Here is an 8,993-nt window from a genome sequence, read left to right as displayed (position 1 = left end):
TCACAGAGTTCTCTGGTACCAGGCTGGCAAAACACTGATGCAAATTTTCCACACTCGGGCAAACAGGCCTTTTAAATAAATTGGATCACACCATTGCTTTTGGTCAACACCTCTTTGGTGGCTTTCTACTGCTTTTAAAATAATGTTTAAACTTCTCACTGAGACTGCTGAGCCCAGCCCACCTCCCTAGTCTCATATCTCTCTGTTGCTGGCCTTGATTTTCCACCTTGAACACTTATGCATAATTATTCTGGAGCTCTGACCTTTCTCTTATGCCATCAGAGGTAGGCAAACTATAGCCCACAGGCTAGCTTTGGCCTTTGTCTTGCTTAAAAAAAATGTATATCTTTTTATTGTTGACAATATTACAGATGTCCCCCTTCCCATCCCTTTACCCCTGCCACCCAGCCATTCTTTGAACGAAGCAAAAATAATTTTTTATGTATTTAATGGATTATAAAAATTTGTAGCACAGATCAAAGGTGACATAGAAAGCATAAAATATTTACTATCTTGCCCTTTACTAAAGTTTAACTCCTGATTTAGATTATTTTTTTCCACTAGCCTATTGTAGATATATTCTTTCCCTCATGTACCCCAATTTGCAATTATATTGTTACTAGAGGCCTGGTGCACCAGTGGGGTCCCTTGGCCTGGCCTGCGCCCTCTCTTAATCCAGGACCCCTTGGGGGACATCAGACTTCTGGTTTCGGTCTGATCCCTGCAGGCAAGGCTGAAGGACCCCACCGGTGCATGGATCTATGCACCAGGCCTCTAGTATGCATATAAGATCTTTGGTTAATCCAGCCGTGGGCAAACTACGGCCCGTGGGCCGGATCCGGCCCGTTTGAAATGAATAAAACTAAAAAAAAAAAAGACCGTACCCTTTTATGTAATGATGTTTACTTTGAATTTATATTAGTTCACACAAACACTCCATCCATGCTTTTGTTCCGGCCCTCCAGTCCAGTTTAAGAACCCATTGTGGCCCTCGAGTCAAAAAGTTTGCCCACCGCTGGTAATCTCTTCCCGCCCTCTCCCCTCCCCTCTTCCCTCTGAGATTCATCAGTCTGTACCATGTTTCCATGCCTGTGCATTGAGTGTCTGCCCCCTGGTGGTCAGTGCGCAACATAGCTACTGGTTGAACAGTTGAACGGTCAAATGGTCGCTTAGGCATATATATATACACACATACATTAATGTCTTCACTGGCTTGCTGATCATCTACTTCTCCTCCTGCCTCCATGAAGACAGGGGCCATTCTTGTGTGGAGTCCTGAAGAGTAGAACCCAGTGCATCACACATGTATTGCCACCGTGAGTGCTACATACATGCTTCTGACTCACTTTCCAGTTCAGCTTCTCAGAAATCTTTTGATGGCTGGTGCTCCCTGCCTGTATTATATACAAAGTGAGTTTCATTCCTGAGTTTACCTTCCTTTAGGTAGCCATGTATAATTTCTATATCAGGAAACCCAGTCCAGTTGTGGGAATAAAGCTCAGACCTGTGAATCTGACCCTGTGTTCCTAGGGCTGTGCAAATGGATACCTACCGGGAGTTTCCCAGACTGACCAGTATTCCTGTGGGAAATTGGGAGGCTGGTCCCTGTGGCATGGCAGTAACAGCCTTTCCAGTTGGGAGGAGACCATTCTCATGTTCGTCCAGGCACGGATGGTCTGTCTGGTTGAATCCTCTGTTGCTGGAACCTAATAAAGAGGAACATCTTTGAAATTTAGAAATTGGATTACGGCTGATAATTGTCTCTCTATAACCATGGAAGGTCCATGTTAATAATTCTTTGCAAGGCTATTCAAAGATGACATCTGGTTAAGCATACATTATGAAAGTCAGATTGGTTCAACAGAGACTTTATTAATTTGTTACTTTCCCTGAGCAAATGTGACTGCACATTTGTTTAAATATTTACAAATGTATGTGAATGAGCAGCAGAAAGAGGTAAAATTAAAGCCAAACAGGACACATGTTTTTATAGAATGATTGGGTTTCATTTACTTTGTTGTCCTAGGAGGAATAATGCCGTACAGAAAATGTGATATGTTCAAACTGTGCTTCTCATAGTCACTGATTGAAAAGGGACAGTTCCATTTTCTACAGTGCAAAAACCAAGTCATTCTTATTAAAAGGTCACAGGAAACTGAGGAGAAATGTCAGGCACACAGACTGACCTATTCAGAATATAATCAAGCTTGCTTTAAAAAGACAACATCTACATTATGAAGGGGAGAGATCTGATTGTGTTCTCTGTGCTTTGGTAATGCAGTTAGTGTCGATAAGACCTTGAGACAATCTTGCCCTTCAGAAAATGAGTGTTTGTGGTGGGTGTGGGTGGGTTGGAGGGGATGTCATGATGTAATGTGGCTAAGATCATCTCTTCAGCCACTGTTTCCTTTTGAATTATTGAACGTACCCTTTCTTTACAAGATGCACATTTTTTTCCCCTCCAAGATAACTTTGCACTTCAATTTCCACTTGGGCTAATTCATTTCATAAAGGGTTGATGAAGGTGGGCCCATGGATCCTGCAGCAGATTGACGGCTCCCTGGCTCCAGTTGTCTGTTTGCCCTGTCTGAGTGCCCAGCAGAGGCACCATCTCTGCTGAGTGCCCTCCTCCCGCAGGCTCCCATTCCATTTCAAGAGACCAGCTGTAAAGGCAAGATGGTGATTACGTTTTCATGCCAGTTCCTCACTGGCCTCTCTCCAGATTTCTAGTATTTAGGGCTTGATTTTGCTGGCTGCTTCATTCCTGTGTGCACAGAGCTCCCATTGACTTCATTATGACAAACAGAATGATGATAAACTTCAATGGTAAACAGAAGGGTTCTTCACTTCAGTGGGAATTCTGCATGGATGAAGAGATGCGGCCCAGTAAAATCAGCCCATTTCATATCAAATACATAAGCATAATCGTATCTGCAATGCCAAGTCGGTGTCATATGACATATGTCTAAGAGAATGTGGACGCTAGAGACTCTACTCATATGGTTACCCAATTGCCACCTGATGGTGCCTACTTGATTTCTAAAATCCTGGTTGGAAACTTGGAGTTGCTTCCATTTCCCTCTGACTAGGATGGATCTTTTAGCAAATGTCTGCACACACATGTTCTTTAAGAAGCTGATTTTTTTTTCTTGAGAGGATGGATCACAAATAAGGTCCACTGAAGCAAGTGACTTACGGAATTTGTAATGTTTGCCATTTCTCGTTGGTTCAAATGATCATGGCCACCACTTTTGAATATATTTCCTCCTAAGCCAGCAATATAGTCAACTAAAATCATGTGGATGATGTTGCCATGTTAAGTATTATGTTCAAACAGGCAGGATTATTTAGGCATGCAAATTACTTGAGTCAAAATTATAGCACGTATTTTTAATTGCTGTTGATTGTCTATAAAATAGTACTTTGTTAAAATAGAAATATTGTCTTCGCTAAAATTACTTACTCAGTATATTTTTTAAAAGATGAAACCCAAATTAGAGTTTGATATAAAGAAATAAAAGAACTCAGGTACTGTAATGCTTATGTTTTGTAAATACTGGTTAGTCTAGATCTATTTTCCCACAAAGATTGAATAAATTTAGCTGCTGTATATCTTTCTTGTCTTAGGTGAAGCTTCCCACCTCCCTGTTAGCATGTCCAGGCAACGAACAATTTATTCAGGTTATTTTTTCTGTTACAGATTTAAAAATTTTTTTAATTTACTTTATTCTTCCTCTAACAGAGAAACCCAAGAGCTTGCTTTCTATATACAAGCATTAAGGGAAAGACCCTTTTTGCCTTGAGGTTTTTGACTTTCTGTTTTCTGTTTCTCCTTGACATTTTAAATATTTTTTTCTTATTATAGGTTTCTTAGAAGCTATATTCTATTTATCCTTATTCCCCCTACCTAAGTATCATGTCATTGTTATCTTCTTTCTGGTAACTTGTTTAATCTAAATGTCACTGGAATATTTACTAACAGTCAAAAACTTTCTGGATACTTTGCAACTTGGTCTCTGGCACAGATTATATTTTTAGAAAAAAATTTTTTTTTTTAATTTTTTTTTTACTTTTCTAGTATTTAACTTCTGAAAACACATCTGAATAGATTTTTTAACAAAGAAGTTTCTTCAAGAAATATAAAGTGACTTCACTACAAAACTCTGTGTGGCCTAGATTCAAAGGCTTCGTTAAAAGCAACAAAACTATAAATAAATAACTGATTCGTAAACAGATATTTCCCATTTTGCATTATACAATTAAGTGGGAGCAGTGAAATATTGCTGAGTAAATATTAAGAAAAATAACTTGGAAATTTGAGTGTTTAAAGAAGTACAGCATAATTTTCTCAAATACAAAGGCAAAATTTCCCCCCTGGCCCCCTGTTCATTTGACCTATTTTTCAAGAAAAATTTAAGAAGCCAATGAGAAAATACATTTTAAGATATATGCTTCTTTCCCTATAGATAAAGTGAAAGAAATAAACTGGGGCAGGGACAAGAATTAAAATATTTTGCTATCTTAAATTATTAACATTATCTTTGGGGGTTGTAACAATTCTTTGTACCATTTCAAAGCACGTCACAATTATTTTATTCCACAATAGCGCTATAAAGTAAAAAAGGAAGACAAAAACAAAACAATTTTTATGTGTGTGTGAGAGAGATAAAAGATATAGTTTGAGGCAGTGAGAGAGTGGTCATTTTATGAAGTATTATGTTTTGGAAAAATAAGCCCATCAAACAAATGACCACCTGGAAAGGTGAGAGACAAACAGGGATAATGACTCACTGCAAATACAACAAAGAGCTCACACAGATTAATTTTCAAAGAGTCTCTAAGAGATTTGCAAAAGTCATGAAGAGACTGTTTATGACATGGTTATTGCAGCATTGATTATAATAGTGAAAAAATGGAAATCTAAGTGTTCAGCATCAATGAAATGGTGGAGCAAGTGATGGCCTGCCTCCTCGATGTAACATCCTGTAGCCGTGTTCCAGGAGTCTTAGAGGGCTTATAAGCACAGCGCAGATGCTTCTGCTGTGACCATCGGGAAAAGCAGAATGCAAATTATCCACAAGGGAGGGCAAGCGAAGTGTTACTGTGTTTGTGTAAGCAAAGCATATGAAAATGCAAAGAAGACACACTTGAATCTGAATGAGCGAGCGTTTGAGGAAAAGTCCTCAGTAAGCCAACATTTCAACCGCATTTAAGGGAATGCTGGGATTCTGCTAAGCATGTGGGTGGTGGGAAGGGACCAGGACTGTGCAGGGAGGAAGTGGGCTGAGGTACCTGGGGAAAGGCAGAGGCGTGGGGAAATGTGTGAGAAGTTTGGGGAAGTGACATATCACAGGATCTGTGAGAGCTGTGGTAGGAGAGGTAGGGAAGTTTGGATGGTGTCAGACTGAAAGACCCTGAATGTCACTAAGCGTTCCAGACTTCACTCTGGGCCAAGAAGAGCCAGCCGGGCTTTCTGAGAAGGCAGCGGACATGGTGATAGAAATAGAAGCAGAGGAATGGAGAGCTGTGTGAAATTTATCTATTGTCCATTTTTGAAATTTTTAGTAAATCATATATGCCTGAGTCCCTTGATTTTTCCCCCCCACATTTTGAGCTTCATTTGTAAAAGCATTTTTTTTTCTGTGCTTCCCTTTTATTTTATTTTTAAATTTTGTTTTATTGCTTAAAGTATTATAAAGAGTATTATATATGTCTCCTTTAAAAGCATTTTAAATAGAAATGCAAATTTGATAGAAAAGCACTAACAAAGGAAGGTGCCACATACTGCGGCTCCCTTTGTTTCAATGCCTCTATTTCCTTTACTTAATAAGACTTCAAAGTGAGCGAAGACTGTGAGCACCGGCTTTGAATGTCAACTCTGAGCATTTCAAGTCACTTCACCCAAATGAGCTTCAGTTTCCTCATCTATCACCAGTTATAGTTATTATTTACTAACGATATAAACACCAAACAGGGCTTGTTACATGCCAGGCACTCTTCCAAACTGTGTTTTGTTCTATTTTTTTTAAACAATTATAATTAGAGTAATTCTCCTATGAACTAAAGCGGTCCTGATTTTACCTCTGTGTGTGTATGTGTGTGTGTGGTGAGGAAACTCAGGCACAGAATGGTTAGTAACTGGTGACAGAGCTGGGATTATAATGTGGGCAATATGGTCCGGAATCTATCCCCTTGAACTCTGCTGTTCAGATTCTCCATAAGAAAAATAATATAATGATAATAATGGGTCAAATGTAAAAATAGCGATAGTACAAGAAAATAATGATAACATTGCCAGAGAAGATTTAGGGAAATCTGATGATTAAAAATTAAACATTACAAAGCAGAATTTCACTATTACTTTATTATAGTTAATGTGAAGGAAACGAATCTTATAAAACTTACAGTGTGTTTCCAGTATCTAGCGAAGTGCCTACAGGGTAGGCAATCAAGGAATGCTGAAGAGTGAGTAAATAGGAAGATAGAAAAGTCCTTCCTCCCTTCTCACTGACCTCCTTCCCTGTACTCTGCTTAGTTATTAGGTCTGCAACTTATTTCTCGAAGGACTGTATGTCCTAATGATAACCAGCCATGTCAAAGAACTAAAAATAGTCTAAGGTGCGAAGTTCAAGGAGTTAAGGGCTTTTTCTTAGCAGTCAGCTTTTTCCAGAACACCATGCTCTCCACCCCTTTCCTCTCCCTGTGGAATAAGCTTCAGCAAAGCTAGATGCTTCAAGTGTTTGGTCTTTAAGAAACCTACCTTAGACACACAATACAATCTATAGATGATGCATCATAGACTTATACACTTGAAACCAATATAATTTCATAAACCAACGTCACCCCAATAAATTTAATTTTAAAAAGCATACCTTAGCAAACCGATCTTTGAGAACAGAACTTTAAGAATGGTTTCCTAAGCTCTTTGACAAAAATCATAAATGATATCATACCCATATGTGTGATGCTGATGTCATGTCGGCTGAAAGCTCACATTTCTTTGCCTTGTGTAGGAAAAACAGGAGTGAAATAATACTGAAAAATGAAATATTTCCCAAAAGCCCCAAAGTACACAGCTTGTATTACATACATACCATAAGGGCGAAGCGAAGAAGGTAACTCTCTGGAGACAAAGCTATTTATGTACAACTCATCATGTATGCTGATATCTGCAAAGAAACAAATGTCTTTGCATTTCTTACATGGTGTTCTTTTTAATATTTTATAGTATTTAGTTACAGTGAAAATAAATATTCAACGTTAATGGAAGTCAGTAGAAATTCTGTTTATAAGAGTCTATTAATAGACCACTTGTGCAATTAAGGAATACAGTCCTGTTGAGTAGAAACATAGTAATTAAGTGTCTTCAATGTGACCACACAGTTAAATTGGAATTAAGAAGCATGGCGATTAAAAAAATCCATAAAGGTTTCTGTGTACCTGGAAATAACCTGATACATAGAGCATACATATGTGTCATTAATAAGTGCATTTTTACTCTATTATTTGAACATCTAATGGCATCTCACTACAGTGATGGCCCCTGGAATCTATTTCTTGTCATTAATAAGTGCATTTTTACTCTATTATTTGAACCTCACTACAGTGATGGCCCCTGGAATCTATTTCGGGGATTAACTCAGAGATGAATGCTTTAAAAATAAAATTATTTTGGATACAGTGACTAATGAGTTCTGATCTCAAATCCCTGTTTTCTCTTGATCATTTAAATTCTTAATTTTTTTGCACATTTTCCAGGTCCATTTTACCTTTCTTGAATTGTGGCCCCTAGAACTATGAGAAATGCTGCCAGCAGAGGCGCTCTAGGATTTGCTTCATTCTAATACCCCACATCATGCCCATCATTTGTTAGCCTTTTGGGCTGCAAAGATGCCCAAAGTTTTCCTGATATTAAGACCTGGTATCCCTTCCAGGCTGTTACCATTTTATTATGAATAGAAACTTCCTATCAAGGAATTCAAGTGCTCATCCATGGCTAGTGGTTCTGTGGCTCAAAATGGAGGTGGCCTCACACTGGTGGGTAATTGCAAAGGCTGGCTCATTGAGTTGCCTGAGAAATTTTAAGATCCTCTACCTCATAGGAGGCATGGAGGAAGTATATAATATTTACCAAAACCCAGCTTTGTGCATACTCACAGGCTGGTCTTTTGTGATAGATCATGGAAGAAATCAGAGCTAAAGTATGTCAGTAGGTAATTAACGAAGCCTCAAGAGAACCTCATGAATCATAACAGTATCAAAACCTGTTTCTTGAGCATTTATAATGTTCTACTTACATTCTACCTATCATCTGTCTATCAGTTATCTGTCTGTCTGTCTATCTATCTATCTATCTAGCCTTCCTTCTTTCTCTTTATGTATCTACTAGAGGCCCGGTGCATGAAAATTTGTGCACTCAAGGGGGTCCCTCAGCCTGGTCTGTGCCCTCTCGCAGTCCAGGACCCATCAGGGGATGTCCACTTGCCGGCTTAGGCCTGTTCCCTGGGCCTAAGCCATCAGTTGGACATTCTTAGCACTGCCGAGGAGGCGGGAGAGACTCCTGTCACCGCTGCTGCGCTCATAACTGTCAGCCCGGCTTGTGGCTGAGCGGAGCTCACCCTGTGGGAATGCACTGGCCACCAGGGGGCAGCTCCTGCGTTGTCTGTCTGTCCCCTGGTGGTCAGTGCGCATCATAGCAACTGGTCGTTCCTGGTCATTCTGCTGTTAGGGTCAATTTGCATATTACACTTATATTACATAGGACTAGAGACCCAGTGCATGAAATTCGTGCACTGGGGAGGGGAGTGTCCCTCAGCCCAGCCTGTGCCCTCTCACAGTCCTGGAGCCCCGCGATCGATCACCCACCTGGCCGGGGCTCCTCAATGGATTGCCCCCGCAGAGGGAGGCCCGCCCACATGCCTCAGCCCACTGGGCGGTGGCCAGGGCCTCTCTCTTTGGGGCAACTGTGGAGACCCCCAATTGATTGCCCTGCT

The 8,993-nt window shown here is 39.9% G+C and overlaps 1 long non-coding RNA gene across 1 annotated transcript in view; it reads right to left on the bottom strand.

Annotated features, from left to right (window-relative positions):
• The window catches only part of LOC102257944, a 12,427-nt gene extending 5,923 nt beyond the window's left edge, over positions 1 to 6,504 (bottom strand). The window contains exons 1-2 of the long non-coding RNA XR_313891.1: positions 6,406 to 6,504; positions 1,553 to 1,706 (exon numbers count right to left, since the gene is read on the bottom strand). This is a non-coding gene — a long non-coding RNA (uncharacterized LOC102257944). The remainder of the gene's footprint in view (positions 1 to 1,552; positions 1,707 to 6,405) is intronic.
• Between the last annotated feature and the right edge of the window lie 2,489 nt (positions 6,505 to 8,993).

Source organism: Myotis brandtii, unplaced genomic scaffold (assembly GCF_000412655.1).
Source record: "Myotis brandtii unplaced genomic scaffold, ASM41265v1 scaffold351, whole genome shotgun sequence".
In the NCBI taxonomy this organism is placed as follows: domain Eukaryota; kingdom Metazoa; phylum Chordata; class Mammalia; order Chiroptera; family Vespertilionidae; genus Myotis; species Myotis brandtii.
The sequence above is the reverse complement of the archived record's forward strand: the minus strand, read 5'-3'. Positions and strand labels throughout refer to the sequence as shown.